Genomic DNA, 13194 nt, shown 5'->3' with positions numbered 1-13194 from the left:
TCATCTGTAGATGTGTCTCTCTTTTAAACTTCTAATATTGTTAATTTTTTCTCCTCTATTTTTTTTAAGGAAAGTCACCAAAGATTTATCTATTTTATTAGCCTTTAAAATATGCTATTAACTTGGTGTTTTTTTCTAAGACATTAAATATTTTTTTGAATAATTTCTGCTCCTTTGCTTCTTTCAATTTTTTTGGTTGTCTTTTTATAGCTTCTAGAATTGGCCACATTACTCATTAATTCCCATAATTAGTTCATTTTAATATAATCCTTAAACCTAAAACTTTCATTATGATTTTGGTTGCTTCCCACAAATTTTAATGTGTGATATTTTTAAAATAAATTTCTATCCAGAGTATTTTGTAATATATATATTCTACATAGTAATTTCCAAATGTATGTTTTTTTTTTATTCAGGTATGTCTCCATTCCCAATTTATAATTTGTGTTGTAATCAGAAAACATAGTTATCCAGAACATGTCATGGATTCTAATTTGGGTGAAGCTGAAATGCTAGCTAGTTTGATTCTAATGCACACTTTATACATCTGTTATATTTCTGAAAGGAAATAAAAGGATCGTGCATTCTTCTGGGAAGTATAAAAAAAAAATGGAGAACAATGAAGTGTCCTGATAACACCTCCTGCAGGAAAATCACTCCTTTAAGAAACCTTCCATGAAAACCCCCCTCTTTCCCTTCTCATGCTGGTCCTAACTCCTTGCTCATTAGGGTCAGCAATTACAACAATTACAAATTATAAATTAACATTTATCTTTACACACTAACTTCTTGGATTTTTCTTACTCAAGTGAAAGGTGCTTTCCCTTTCTAAACAAGCAGAATACTTTCTCTTCAGATCTGACATCAGATTGTGAATGTGTGAGAAACGGTATTACAATAGGGTCAGTGGGTGACAAATACAAAGTACCCCCAATTTTTCAGTACCTACTTTAAAATGGACAAAACTTGATTTATACTTGGTGAAGGGATGAAAGCCCCAAAGCCTCTTAGCTTTGAAAAATAGACAAGCCTATTTTCATTTCTCCTCCCCAGGAAGGAATACAGCCAGCCAGTTGGATAGTTATTGCTTGTGTTTTTTATTTTAAGACTGGAAGTGATTTCAGAGATCAGCCATGTCTTTTGCTTAACAGATGAGGAAACCGAGTCCCAGAAAGATATAGGAATTTGTCCCTGATCAGTCTCCCTTATTTCTGGAAAAGTATTCAGTGGGATCCAGTGTTTTCCTCCCTCACCCCCACTGCCTTATTTGGATGCTTTTTGTAAAGCTTCTAACTAAAGATGTGAGGATTTCTTTTTTTCTCGGCTCAAAATTTAGCTCGTAAATACACTGATGAGCTTCAAATTTGGCAGAGTTAGGAATCCTGGAAAAGAGTAGGGGGGTGGGAATTTTCCATCCTTTTTACATTATCAAAGGCTTAAATTAATGACATATGCTATTGCTAGCGATCCTCAGATCCTGGCAATATGATGTTCAATGTTTCCATTTTTTGTTGGAACATGAAGCAGATTTCTTTACTCAGGGGAGCAAGTATCAGATATGATGCAAGATCAACACATGGGCCTTCAACAGCTGGTATAAATAAAATAGAACCCTATCCAAAAAACATCCAATAAGATAAAATTCAATGTATCAATATATAGATATATCAATATAAAAATCATAGTGTATGCCGATGGTGGCAATTTAAATATCAAGCTTAATTACTCTTAGCTATCAGAGAACATCTTTGGAGACATGATAAAAGCCCACAGGATCTTTTACTTGAATTGTTCACTTCATGACCTCTTTCCTTGGCCCCCACTGAACCATAGACTGTGGCAAGAAAAGGAAGAAAGGTTGAGAGTCAGGCAGGGGATTAGCTACATTGGGCTGCTACAGCATGCTGTGTATATTGAAGAGCCCTTAAGCAATGAGAAGCCACTGACAGGTTTTAAGTAGAGATGTAATTCCACTAGATTTGAATTTTAAAACAATTACTCTGGCCAGGCGTGGTGGCAAAGGCCTGTAATCCCAGAAGCTCAGGAGACTGAGATAGGAGGATTGTGAGTTCACGGCCAGCCTCAGCAAATTAATAAGGCCCTAAGCAACTCAGCAAGATCCTGTTTCTAAATAAAAAATACAAAAAAGGGCTGAGGATGTGGTTCAATGGTTGAGTGCCCCTGGATTCAATCCTTGGTACCAAAAAAAAAAAAAAAAAAATTACTCTGGGCAAAGTGTAGATAGATAATCAATTAGTGGTGTACCAGAATACTAGAAGGGTAATCAGTTGGGAAACTATTAAAATTGTCCAAAATAAAAAGATGAGGAGGATTTGAATTAAGTCACAGAAATGAGCATGGAATTGAAAAGAGAGATTTATGGAGGCGAATGTTTGAAAATAATCGGCAAAAGAGAGAAATGAGTCTAAGAAATCCAAGTTTGGCTCTGGGTTGCTCAGTGAATAGATATGTTACTCTAAAAAATATGGGAGGAGCCTGCTTGGGAGGAAGAGCAAGGGCTTATTCGCAGACATGTTAAGTTTTACTTACTTTGGTCTGCAGAGATGGAGGAGAACCTGATCTGGAGACATGTATTTGAGAGTGCTGAGCTCAGAAGTGGGTTACATGGTGGGAGAGACAAGATTTTCCCTGTGACAGTGTGTGGAGGGAAGAGGGCCAGGACAGGACCCTGACAAACACTGAGGGGAAGGCGAGGGAATGCAGTCCACTGGGAAACGGAGGATTCAGACAGGTAAGGGAAATGACATGGTAGTCTAGAAACCAAATGATGAGAGAGTTTCAGGAACAGTCATATTACATCTTTAAGGAAGTCAAGCAAATTATGTACTAAAGACTGAGGCCTTTTATGCTTGGCTGAGAAACTAGAGGGTGTGTTCTCTAACCCAGAGAATGGGTGGCTCCAAATCAGAGGGAGTGAGAGAAATAAACTCAATGACGCTGGTGAGAGTACTGAGCTTTTGGGATGAACTAGAAAGAGCAAGGAGAAAGACTGCTAGGGAACACTGAGCAGATGTTGACCAGCCCAAATGTGTAGTGACAAGAGAAAACTGAATACAACTGACCATCAGGATGTGAAGATGTAGATAGCTGATGGTAGGTAGGTGATAAATAGATGATAGATCATGATGATGATAGGTAGATAAATGATAGATAGTCCTAGGTACCAATTTCACTTCTGTAATGTTTGGGATAAAAGGTTTTGTCAGTTAGGGTCCTTCTTTTCCCACCAGCTAGGCTGAATAAACACTAACTATGCTTACAAATTCTGAATTGTCCTGTCACTGTTTTCCTCTTAACCAAAGTCATGCTTATCACATGGTGAACATGTCAAAATCCAATGGTTTCTATTATGCTGAGAAACAAATCCCATCAGAGACTGCCCACTGAGGGCAGCCCACTGAGGGCAGCTCCACATGGAGAAAACCACCCAATTGTTTATCTAGAGTCACTTTCATGGAGTGATCTTCTTAGAGCTTGGCATTAGCCTTTGGGGTTGTGCCCTATCTAGAGTTTCTGACCATTGGATCCAGGCAGGACCCTCTCTTGAGGGTGAAGGATGAAGTGAAACGGGAAGGGTGTGTCGTGCCATAAACACTGTGGAGTCACACTTGGGTGGAGTGGGTAGGGGAACTGGGGGAGCTGTCTGTCCTTCCATTGGATGTTCACTTTTCTTTCTCCTCTCCTATTTAATCTCATCTTCTTCTGACCTGTTCTGATCATCTCCAATATAGTCTGCCCTTCATTCCCCTCTATTCTTCTCTCTCAATGTTCTTTGCCTACCTGAGTGTGACATTTTGTGTCGCCAAATGTGTACTTGTATGCTAAATGATCTCATGGAATCACTACGATTCTCTTCGATGATAGATTTTTCTTCCCAGGATCTCATTGAGGTTGACCTCATAGTAAAAAGTGAACATCTTTTGGTTTCATGTATAATTTGGGAGTGTGAAGCTTCCCTTTTTTACTGCTCTGCTCAGACAGGGCTGCTATACATAACCCTCTCATGGTCCTCTCACTATATACTCATTCTTCTACAGGATGAGTTTCTACCACTTCAAACACACAAAGATAACAGTGTATGTGCACACAGACTGGCCATACAGGGATTTATTTGGAGTTGGAAAGGAGGTCTCTTGATGCTTATTACACAATAAGAAGTTTTTTTTATGAAGGAGAAACTATCAAATCATCAAAAAAATATTTATCATAACCATTTAAATCTTGGCTTACATATAGTTCTGGCATATATAGGCACTCAAAAGATATTTATGAGATGATTGAATAAATGATTGTTTTGGATCGTTATTATTAGAAATACTAAAAACATATTAAAGTTATTTTATAGAGCACATCAGTTCTCCGAAATATTTACTACATCTTTTAATATAATCTTAAAACTGGATGCTCTGTGGGATAATTTGTTGCCTTTAGTTCTCAGTAATTCATTTTAGAAATGTTCAAGATATTAATTCAGTGTTTTAAAACTTTGAGTATAGTTCATGGACTTTTTTCTTCAGTCTTTTGGCCAAATGAGGGAGTAGCTTGGAATTTCAGCTTATTACTCTGAGTGCTCAGCTGTGGTTCCCCTCTTACCTCTAACATGCAACCCCAAAGTCACATAACCTCATCATTTATCCCCAGGACACAGTTTAGCATGTGTTTGTTTGTGAATTGATCTGTAATAAGCCCACAGGAGCTCAGCAGTATAAAATTTGAACTAAATAACACCCATAGCCAAGAGTTGTCCACGGAATGAACTTCACCCTGCTATTTTCATAAACCTCCAACCCCCACCTGCTGACTTCAGATCTCTTTCGGCTGCAGGAGAGCCAGATGTTCTTCACCCGGTGTGCTCCAAACCACCACTTTGAGCCCCAGGGAAGTGAGAAGGGAACATGCTTCAGTGTTCACTGCCAAGGGCGCTTCACCAGGATCCAGAAGCCTGGGAATTCCACCCTGGGGAAAGAAAGCAGGAGCTTCCCAGCCAGATTCACCTCCCACCATGGGAGGTTGTTTTTAATTGTTCTTTGAAGAGCCTTTCCAAGTATTTAAAGCCTTCTCCACCCACTCAGGGCAGGATTTGCTGGACCCTGGGAGTGATCATGGTTTCTTTCCTGCTCCCTGTTAGGGATTGCTGAGGCTTTGGGAAGAGCCTCTTTTTTCTACTCTCTTTTCTAGGGACTGTACCCAACCTACTCCAGATATGGTGGTAACAACAGAGATGTTTTCCATGGCAAACTTTTGGCTATAATTCACATATCATCTTCAAAACATCACTGGGGAATTTGTGAAAATGACATCTTTTCTCTTCTGTGTTAGCAGTGAGCCTGCTAAATTTAAGCAGTATTTGAATAAATATGTCAATTGAAGTATCAACCCAAGTAATCATTTGACCCCCCCCCAAAAAAAAGTAACTAGTCCACAAAACTACATTTTCTCACCCTTTTATTTAAAAGGGTTCAAAAACTGCAATCTGTACCTAGCATGGTGTTAAGGGCTCAGTATGCATGATGCCTTCAACCCACAATGATGCTAAGACACCATTAATTATCATCATTTTCTGGCAGGGAAACTGAGGTTCAGATAGGTAGAAAATGAAAGGGCTGAAATTTAAAATCGAACCTATCCAAGGCCTGTAGTATTTACCTCTTCTGAATTCCAAGTTAGAACATTGAAGATCCTGGTTAGAGCTTTGATGGGTCTATTATTTAGATTAATGGAATCTTACCTAAAATTTTTTTTAAAGGTTTATTGATTAAAATTAGTAGTTGAATTTTGAAGCTTACATAAATTGTCATTAAGCATGATAATGATCTCTTCCACAAGATAAAACATTTATTATTTATTTTAACTTTCATTTTGAAATTATTTGTCTTACCAATTTCTTTTTTTAAATCCACAAGTTCGTCCTCCTAGCTTTCCCAGATGTCAGCGTCGTACATAACTGTGGCACAATAAAAAAAAAATCACGAATCAACATTGAGAATCAATCTCCAGATACTACTCAAATTTCACTAGTTGTCCCACTAATGTTCTTTTCCAAAGGCAGAATTCAGAATTCCAAACTGCATTTGATCATCAGGATTCCTTAGTCGCCTACCATATGGGATAGTTCTTCAGTCTTCTTGTCCTTTATACTCTTGACACTTTTGAATTGTGCCAGTCAATTATTTAATAGACAATACTTCAATTAGGGTTTGTCTAATGTTCTCTCATGATTCCATCCTGCAGAAGTGATGTGTGTCCTTCTTAGTGCATCCTATCAGGAGGTACATGAGGTTGATATGTTTCCTTTTGGTGATGCTCATCTTGATCAACTGGTTAAAGTGATGTCTGTAAGTTTCTCCACCATATTAAAGCTACTACTTATAATTCATAAGTATCTACTCTTTAAATTTAGTCCTTTTGTAGTCAATTATAATTATGTCATTCAGTCGCCACAAACCCTAGTGTCCTCATATGTTGTCTCCGTGTTGTAAAGCACAAATAACATAGTATGTGTAAAGATGTCTGGTGATTCGTGAAGTTACATACCAAATGTATTTCATATTGAGTCAAACATAAAATGAGAAACCACAAGTTGACTGATTACCCAGCATTTATATATATGTGTGTGTGTGTGTGTGTGTGTGTGTGTGTGTGTGTGTGTTTTACTTCCATTGAAATCACTTAAAAAGGAGATCTAGGAAATTATCTATGGTCAACCACGCAAGATAATTTTCTATGCTATGATTCACTCCCAGAAGAGACCAAGTCTATTTTGAAGATTCCACAATTTCTGCAAATCTTAAGTTCCCTGGAACTCTCTCTCATTCAAATTAATAAAGATAAGGGAGAAATCACAATATGTATTGTGATTTGGGATTACTCTGAGCAATGTAATATTGTGATTTCTCTTTAATTTTACAAATGTAATAAGCATGCCTGATTTATTAACACAGTGGTACAAAGAGGTCATATTCTTTCAGATTTCTACTGAGTATACTTATAACTTGTTAGTGGGAAGTCTAGCATCTCACTCTTGAGACCTCCTCAGGAAAGTGCTCCCCTCCCACACACATACAGTTTAAGTCCAAGAAGCTCAAAGCATATTCGGTTTCTTAGGGGAAGGAATTTGATCTTACAAGGCTGTTCTGCTCTTTGTACCAATGAATGTTGTTGTTAAAGCTAACAGTGCACTGTACCATAAAAACATCCTTCAATGACTAACTCATACCTAAATCAAAGACCGCTCCGCGTTCAAATGCTCAGCCTTTGCTCCCCAACCACCATGTGCAAGGAGAGCCAGAACCAAAGAGAATTCCAATCTCAGCCATTTTCCCACTGAAAACAGCCTTCTGTGCTATAGACCAAGGATCATCACTTCACACACCCCATTCTTGTTGGTATATTTCTCTTAGGAGCTCTTGATATCTTTTCTACAGAATTTGGTATTTTCATCTTGGTTTACCCAAAGAGGTGATCAGGAACTAGAATCTTTTTTCTCAAAAGCTTTTAGGTTCCTTTTGCAAATTCATCAGACTCCTCTATAATGATCAATCATGCTGATTAAGAGATAAGGTGAGAAGGTAGTATTGGTCGGGCCACAGAAGATTCCCATTATACTCTTTCCCCAGACAGATGCCACCCAGTTTATACTATATATGTATTTATCTAAGGAAATCATTCTTGAGGTTCTGGGAAATGGTCTGTTGCATGATGGTCTACTATTTTGTGGGGAAAAAAGGAGCAATCTCTGGTACTTGTTGCATAAATATGTAGAATTAAATGCTCAAGTCTCCAATACATGTGGATATAAAATAAAGTCACATTGTCTTTAAAGTTCCGAAGATAGCATGAGTCCTACCTTACTTGTTTTCCATAAACTAGTCAAATTCAAAGTGTCTTTGGGCTATTTCTGAGAGGAGATCATGGTTCTCTCACATATTTGCTTCCGTCCCACCTTTTCCTTCTTCACACTTTGACCCATATTGCTAGCATGTTGCTGCCTTTGTGCTAGTGACCTTCAGATGCTCTCTGGAGTAGACACATCTATTCTCCACTGATGACCTCTAACACCAACAGCCTTGAAACCTCTGAGAGGATACAATGTTCTTTCCCTCAAGCAGAGACCAGTGATAGCTTCTCATCTAGCTTTATTAACTGCTTATGGGAAATAAGGGACTTTCTACATACAGAATAAATTACAAGCTATCCTAGGGAACCCTCAGCCCTAAGGCCAGGACAGCATTCTTTAGGGAGTCCCCAAATAATATTTCCCTGTCTTCTTCCCAGTATGGCAGCATATGGAAAAGGACAGACAATTACCTTCAACAGGTGTGTCCTCTAGCATGTCTGCTTTATTTAGACCCTATGAAGTTTCAGAGAGAGAAAAAAAGATCCCCCTCCCCTTCTCCCAGATCTAATATTTAAAGACCACAATCCTAAATTCTCCTTTGCAATCCCAAGGTTCAGCTCTTCGCAGGAGGATGGACAGTGGGTTATCCACCACTTTTAGGAGGAACCACAGCTGCCACGTTTAGAGATATGGTCTGGTCCAATGGCCCCAACCTGATCAGCTTTAATAGATGTCTCTAAATCTAATTCAGCCTTATATAGACAGCAATCTCTGAATCCAGTGTGAACACCAACAAATTTTTTGTGTCCTCCAGGATATGGTGAGGTGGCTCCACCTCTCATGAAGGAAGGTGAGAAAGAACCTCAGACAAAATATCATTCTTCAAGCCACTCAGTGATAAACCTGCTAGAAGAGCCTAATTCAGCAGAAAGAAAAAATATTGTCCCCAAGGTAGCAAACTGCTAAAGTACTAAATTTATATTAACAAAGAATATTGCTTTTTTAGCTTGAAACATCTGATTCTAATTTCTTTCCTATTTTTAAGTTTCCCCTTAAGAACTAAGATGAACTTCTATGTTGTTTTTTACATAGCAAACATGCCTATTATGGAGTTTTATTCCGTTTTCTATGTAAACTTGAGCTTCAATCACTACACAGAGAATGTGGTTTAAAACTTTTACATAATACTTTCCCCACATCTGTATCATGAAGAGTTTTTTAAAATCTGAATTTTAATCAATCTATATTATCTTTGTGATTTTTAGTAGCTCAGATGGAGCAACTGGTATATGTAATTTCCTAGACTGTCTTGTTACTTCAGTAGTGTCTTATAGTACATCTTCAATCATAAAGACATGCCATATGAGGAAGGCACCTAACTTATCACCAGTGCAAAAGAATAATTCTGGCCAATGGAAGGTAGCTGTGGCTTTGCCACACCTACGATGGGTTAACACACAGTCAGGTGGATACATGATGGACTAGGCTTGAAGTAGGCATAACTGTCTTCCTGCATTTTTAGATTCCTGGTAAACTTATAGTACTTTTAAAGTGGTTTATTTTGGATAATTAATAAGAAGCATAGTTTCCCTTTTCACCATGGTATTAAAAATTTGTGCAATATGTTTTTATATATTATTTATTATACACACACACACAAACACACACACACATACATATATGTTGTTGTTTCTGGAAGAGTTCTCGTACTGCTACTTAAGCTAGCCAAGACCTGCACAAAAACCTTAGGTTCATTTTGGAGGATAGTTTTAATTGAAGATCCCCAGATCACTCTTGAAATGTATTTTTTTAGGCAGATTCAAAATTACTGAGCTTCTTTTCTAGCTCAAAGCAACTTCAAAGATGGGGGCAGGGCACATAAATGTTCTGAGTTTCTGAAATAATACATGAAGCTAAGGGGATTTGCTGGGGTTACTGTGCACTTTTTGACTTAATTGGGTCCTAGAGCTTTACAGGGTAATTGTAGAGTCCAGTGACCAGGGTGTGACCTGGCCAGTAAATGTATATGCAAAAAGGATCTAATAGAATAGATGCCTTCTTCAGATGGCATCTCCATGTGAACAGGGATGTACTTTAAGGCACTGCTGAAGAAGCAAGACAGTTTAGGAAATTATATATACTGGTAGCTCCATATGAGCTACTAAAAGTCATGCAGATAATGCAGGTTGTCTATCTCTATGATGAGTTTTCCAGTATTCTCCAATATATGGAAAATATCACAATAGGGGATGTTATGAAAAAAAAATGTTGCTATAATTGGGTTGCAAACTCATTCCTAGAATTATCACCATGCGCCTGTTTCAATTTACTACCACATTCTCTGGACTCTTAGAGGTGAAACCTGAAAATTATTTCAGCCATCCACTTCATACAGCGCTGCTTTCAATAAGATCATTTTTGTGTTTCCAAAGTAAATGACTCAAACCAAAAAGATCTTTCTTTCAGATTTCCATATAGTACTGGTAGTTTGTTCCTGCTTCATGTTTTAAACATGAGGCTTCTGCATAAAAAATTTTCTGTCAACTGAACAAGTTCAATAGGAAATTAAAGACTTATTTTCTTTAGAGAGAAAAATGTATGACAGTTGTTATAAATAAATATGCAAATGCACTTCCCATTGCCAAGAGTTTCCAAAGAAAGCCTTAGTTTGCTCAAACAATAGGCTAGCTCCTAGATCTTCCAGCTACAGGAACTTGTGGTCTTTTGTAAATATTAACAGAATAGACCGATTCTCAAAAGCTGCACACCTGACCATCTGATCTCGAATATACAATGTACCCTTACCACTTCTGGGAAAGACCAGCCTGATTTTTTTTTTTTAACTGTTTGGACGTAATGAAAATGAACAGAGGTTTCATTTGTATTTGTCTACATTTTCACCATCAAATTGTTTAGTAAACTCTATTCATTACCAAATCATGGTAAGCACCAGTTAATGAAAAAAGAATCCAAAGCTGTTTTCCTATGCATTATTAATGTAAGCTGATAATTATTATTATAATAATGATTTCATTTATTTTGCCAGTAGTACCTCCCCCACAAAAGGCTAATTTTTTTGATTATGTAGAGATCAGTCAGGGCTAATTATATTTTCCTTATTATTGAAAGCCATATTTTATTTCTTGTTGTGTAAACAAGTTTTATATTTTTATTGTTTCTTACATACATATGTGCCATGTGTTCAATATGAAACTTTGATATTTATATACTGAAACTTTGACATTTACCATCAAAAAAGAGCAAGAATGTACCAAATGCCTTCCTAAGGATGAATTCCAGTGATGGCAAAGATTGGACTAGACTTTTTCTGCTTTATGTTTTGCAACACAACCAATAGTTATTACAAATCTTATTATCCCAGATATAGAGAAGGTGAAAAATAGCATTTCTTAACCACTTGCCTGGAGAAACAAGGGTAGACCACTTGATAAAATGTTGTGTGTATATGTATGTGTGTGTTTGTGTGTGGGTGTGTGTGTGTGTATTTGTCTGTGCTTTCCAATATATTTCATAAGAATATATTTTGTTATTTTTCTTAGCTATATATATGAATTATACCCTCCACATTTATCATTTATGGGCAACCTTCTAAATTTGTAACATGAAGATATCATCCAGGAATAGCTGTTTGGCAAAGAAATAAACCCAGCGAATGTTTGCCTGGCAGGACCATTCAGTTATACACTTGGTAGGTTAAGCTTCAAATGATAGATTCTGCATACATCCAACATTTAAGAGAGCCATGTACTCAGACTTGCTCATGGTTTTTCTTAGGCTCTAAATGAGAAAACAAGTCTGTGCCTTCCAGACAGTAGAGCTGAAAACAGTGTGAAGAAGTGGGATTCAGGTCAATGAGGTGATTGAGGAAATGCCATGACAACCAACATTAAAACGAGCAGCTTCACATTTGTATGCGCAGCTCCTCCTCAGGAAACCTTTCTGGTTGCTTTTTGTTCGTATTAGACTGGATAATGTGGCTGCAAATTATGTCCCACTGAAAGAGAATTGACTCACCCACACAGCAGGAATTGTGGGCGCAGACAAAGTCTGGAAGAAGAGCCTTCAGAGGAATGGCCGAGAACAGGCAAAACACATACAGACGTGCAAACATGTACACATTGATTTTTCTTTCCCATTTCTGGTATGATGATGCCTGGAACTCATTTTAAAATATTTAAACTAAGAAGTTTCTTTCATTTACTAATAAATTATATAATTTCATTCTTCCTTATAGCTGAGTAGAGCTCCATTATGTATATATACACCACATTTTCTTTGTCTATCCATCTGTTGACAGACATCTAGGCTGGTTCCATAACTTGGTTGTTGTGAATTTCACTGCTATAAATATCATGTGCCTGTATCAGTATAATATGCTGATTTTGGTTTATTTGGATAATACCAAGGAGTGGAATAGCTGATCATATGGTGGCTTCATTTCCTAGTATAGAAATAGAAAACATCATGCTAAGTGAAATAAGCCAGAGGTCAAATGTTTTCTCTCATACGTGAAAGCTAGAGAGAAATAAGGGACTTATAAAGGGGGGATCTCATGAAAATAGGAAAGAGAACAATAGAGTAGAGGAAGGAGATCCCCAGAGGAAGAGAATCAGGAGGAACTGTGGAATGAAATTGAATAAATTATGCTATGTGCTTGTATGAATATATCACAGTGAGTTTTACTTTTATGTATAATTATAATGCACCAATTAGAAATAAATAAATAAATAAACAGATGGAGTAGAGGAAAGGGTTTGGGGAGGGAGTAATGGAAGAAAAGGGGAAGTACTCTGGAATGAAATGAAGCAAATTATGTTATGGGCATATATGAATATCTCACAATGAATCCTGCTATTATGCATAATTAGAATGTACTAATAAAAACATAAGAAAAAGTTAAAAGCTCCTTCATATTAATTTTATATTACTATAAGTTGCATGATGATTTATTTATATATACTGTGATGCAAAATGACTCTGAAGGCTTTGGAATCGTCTTCTTGTGACTTATGTTCCCCAGGATAGTAATGCAGTTAAAGAGGACTTTCCCTCCAATTGGTCATGGGCTTCACAGTAGTGCAAAGTGGCTGTATAAAACCCTTGTGAGTTCTTTGAATAAGACATCCAAGTGCCTGTTGCTGAGTATTTTTTATTTTTATTTTTTGGTATCAGGGATTGAACCCAGGGGCACTTAATCACTGAGTCACATCCCCAGCCCTTTTTAAGTTTTATTTTGAAACAGGGTCTCGCTAAGTTGCTTAGGGCCTTGCTGAATTGCTGAGGCTGGCTTTGAACTTGAGATTCTCCTGCCTGAG

The sequence above is a fragment of the Urocitellus parryii genome, chromosome 2 (genome assembly GCF_045843805.1).
Source record: "Urocitellus parryii isolate mUroPar1 chromosome 2, mUroPar1.hap1, whole genome shotgun sequence".
Lineage (NCBI taxonomy): Eukaryota > Metazoa > Chordata > Mammalia > Rodentia > Sciuridae > Urocitellus > Urocitellus parryii.
This window is presented reverse-complemented; position numbering follows the sequence as displayed.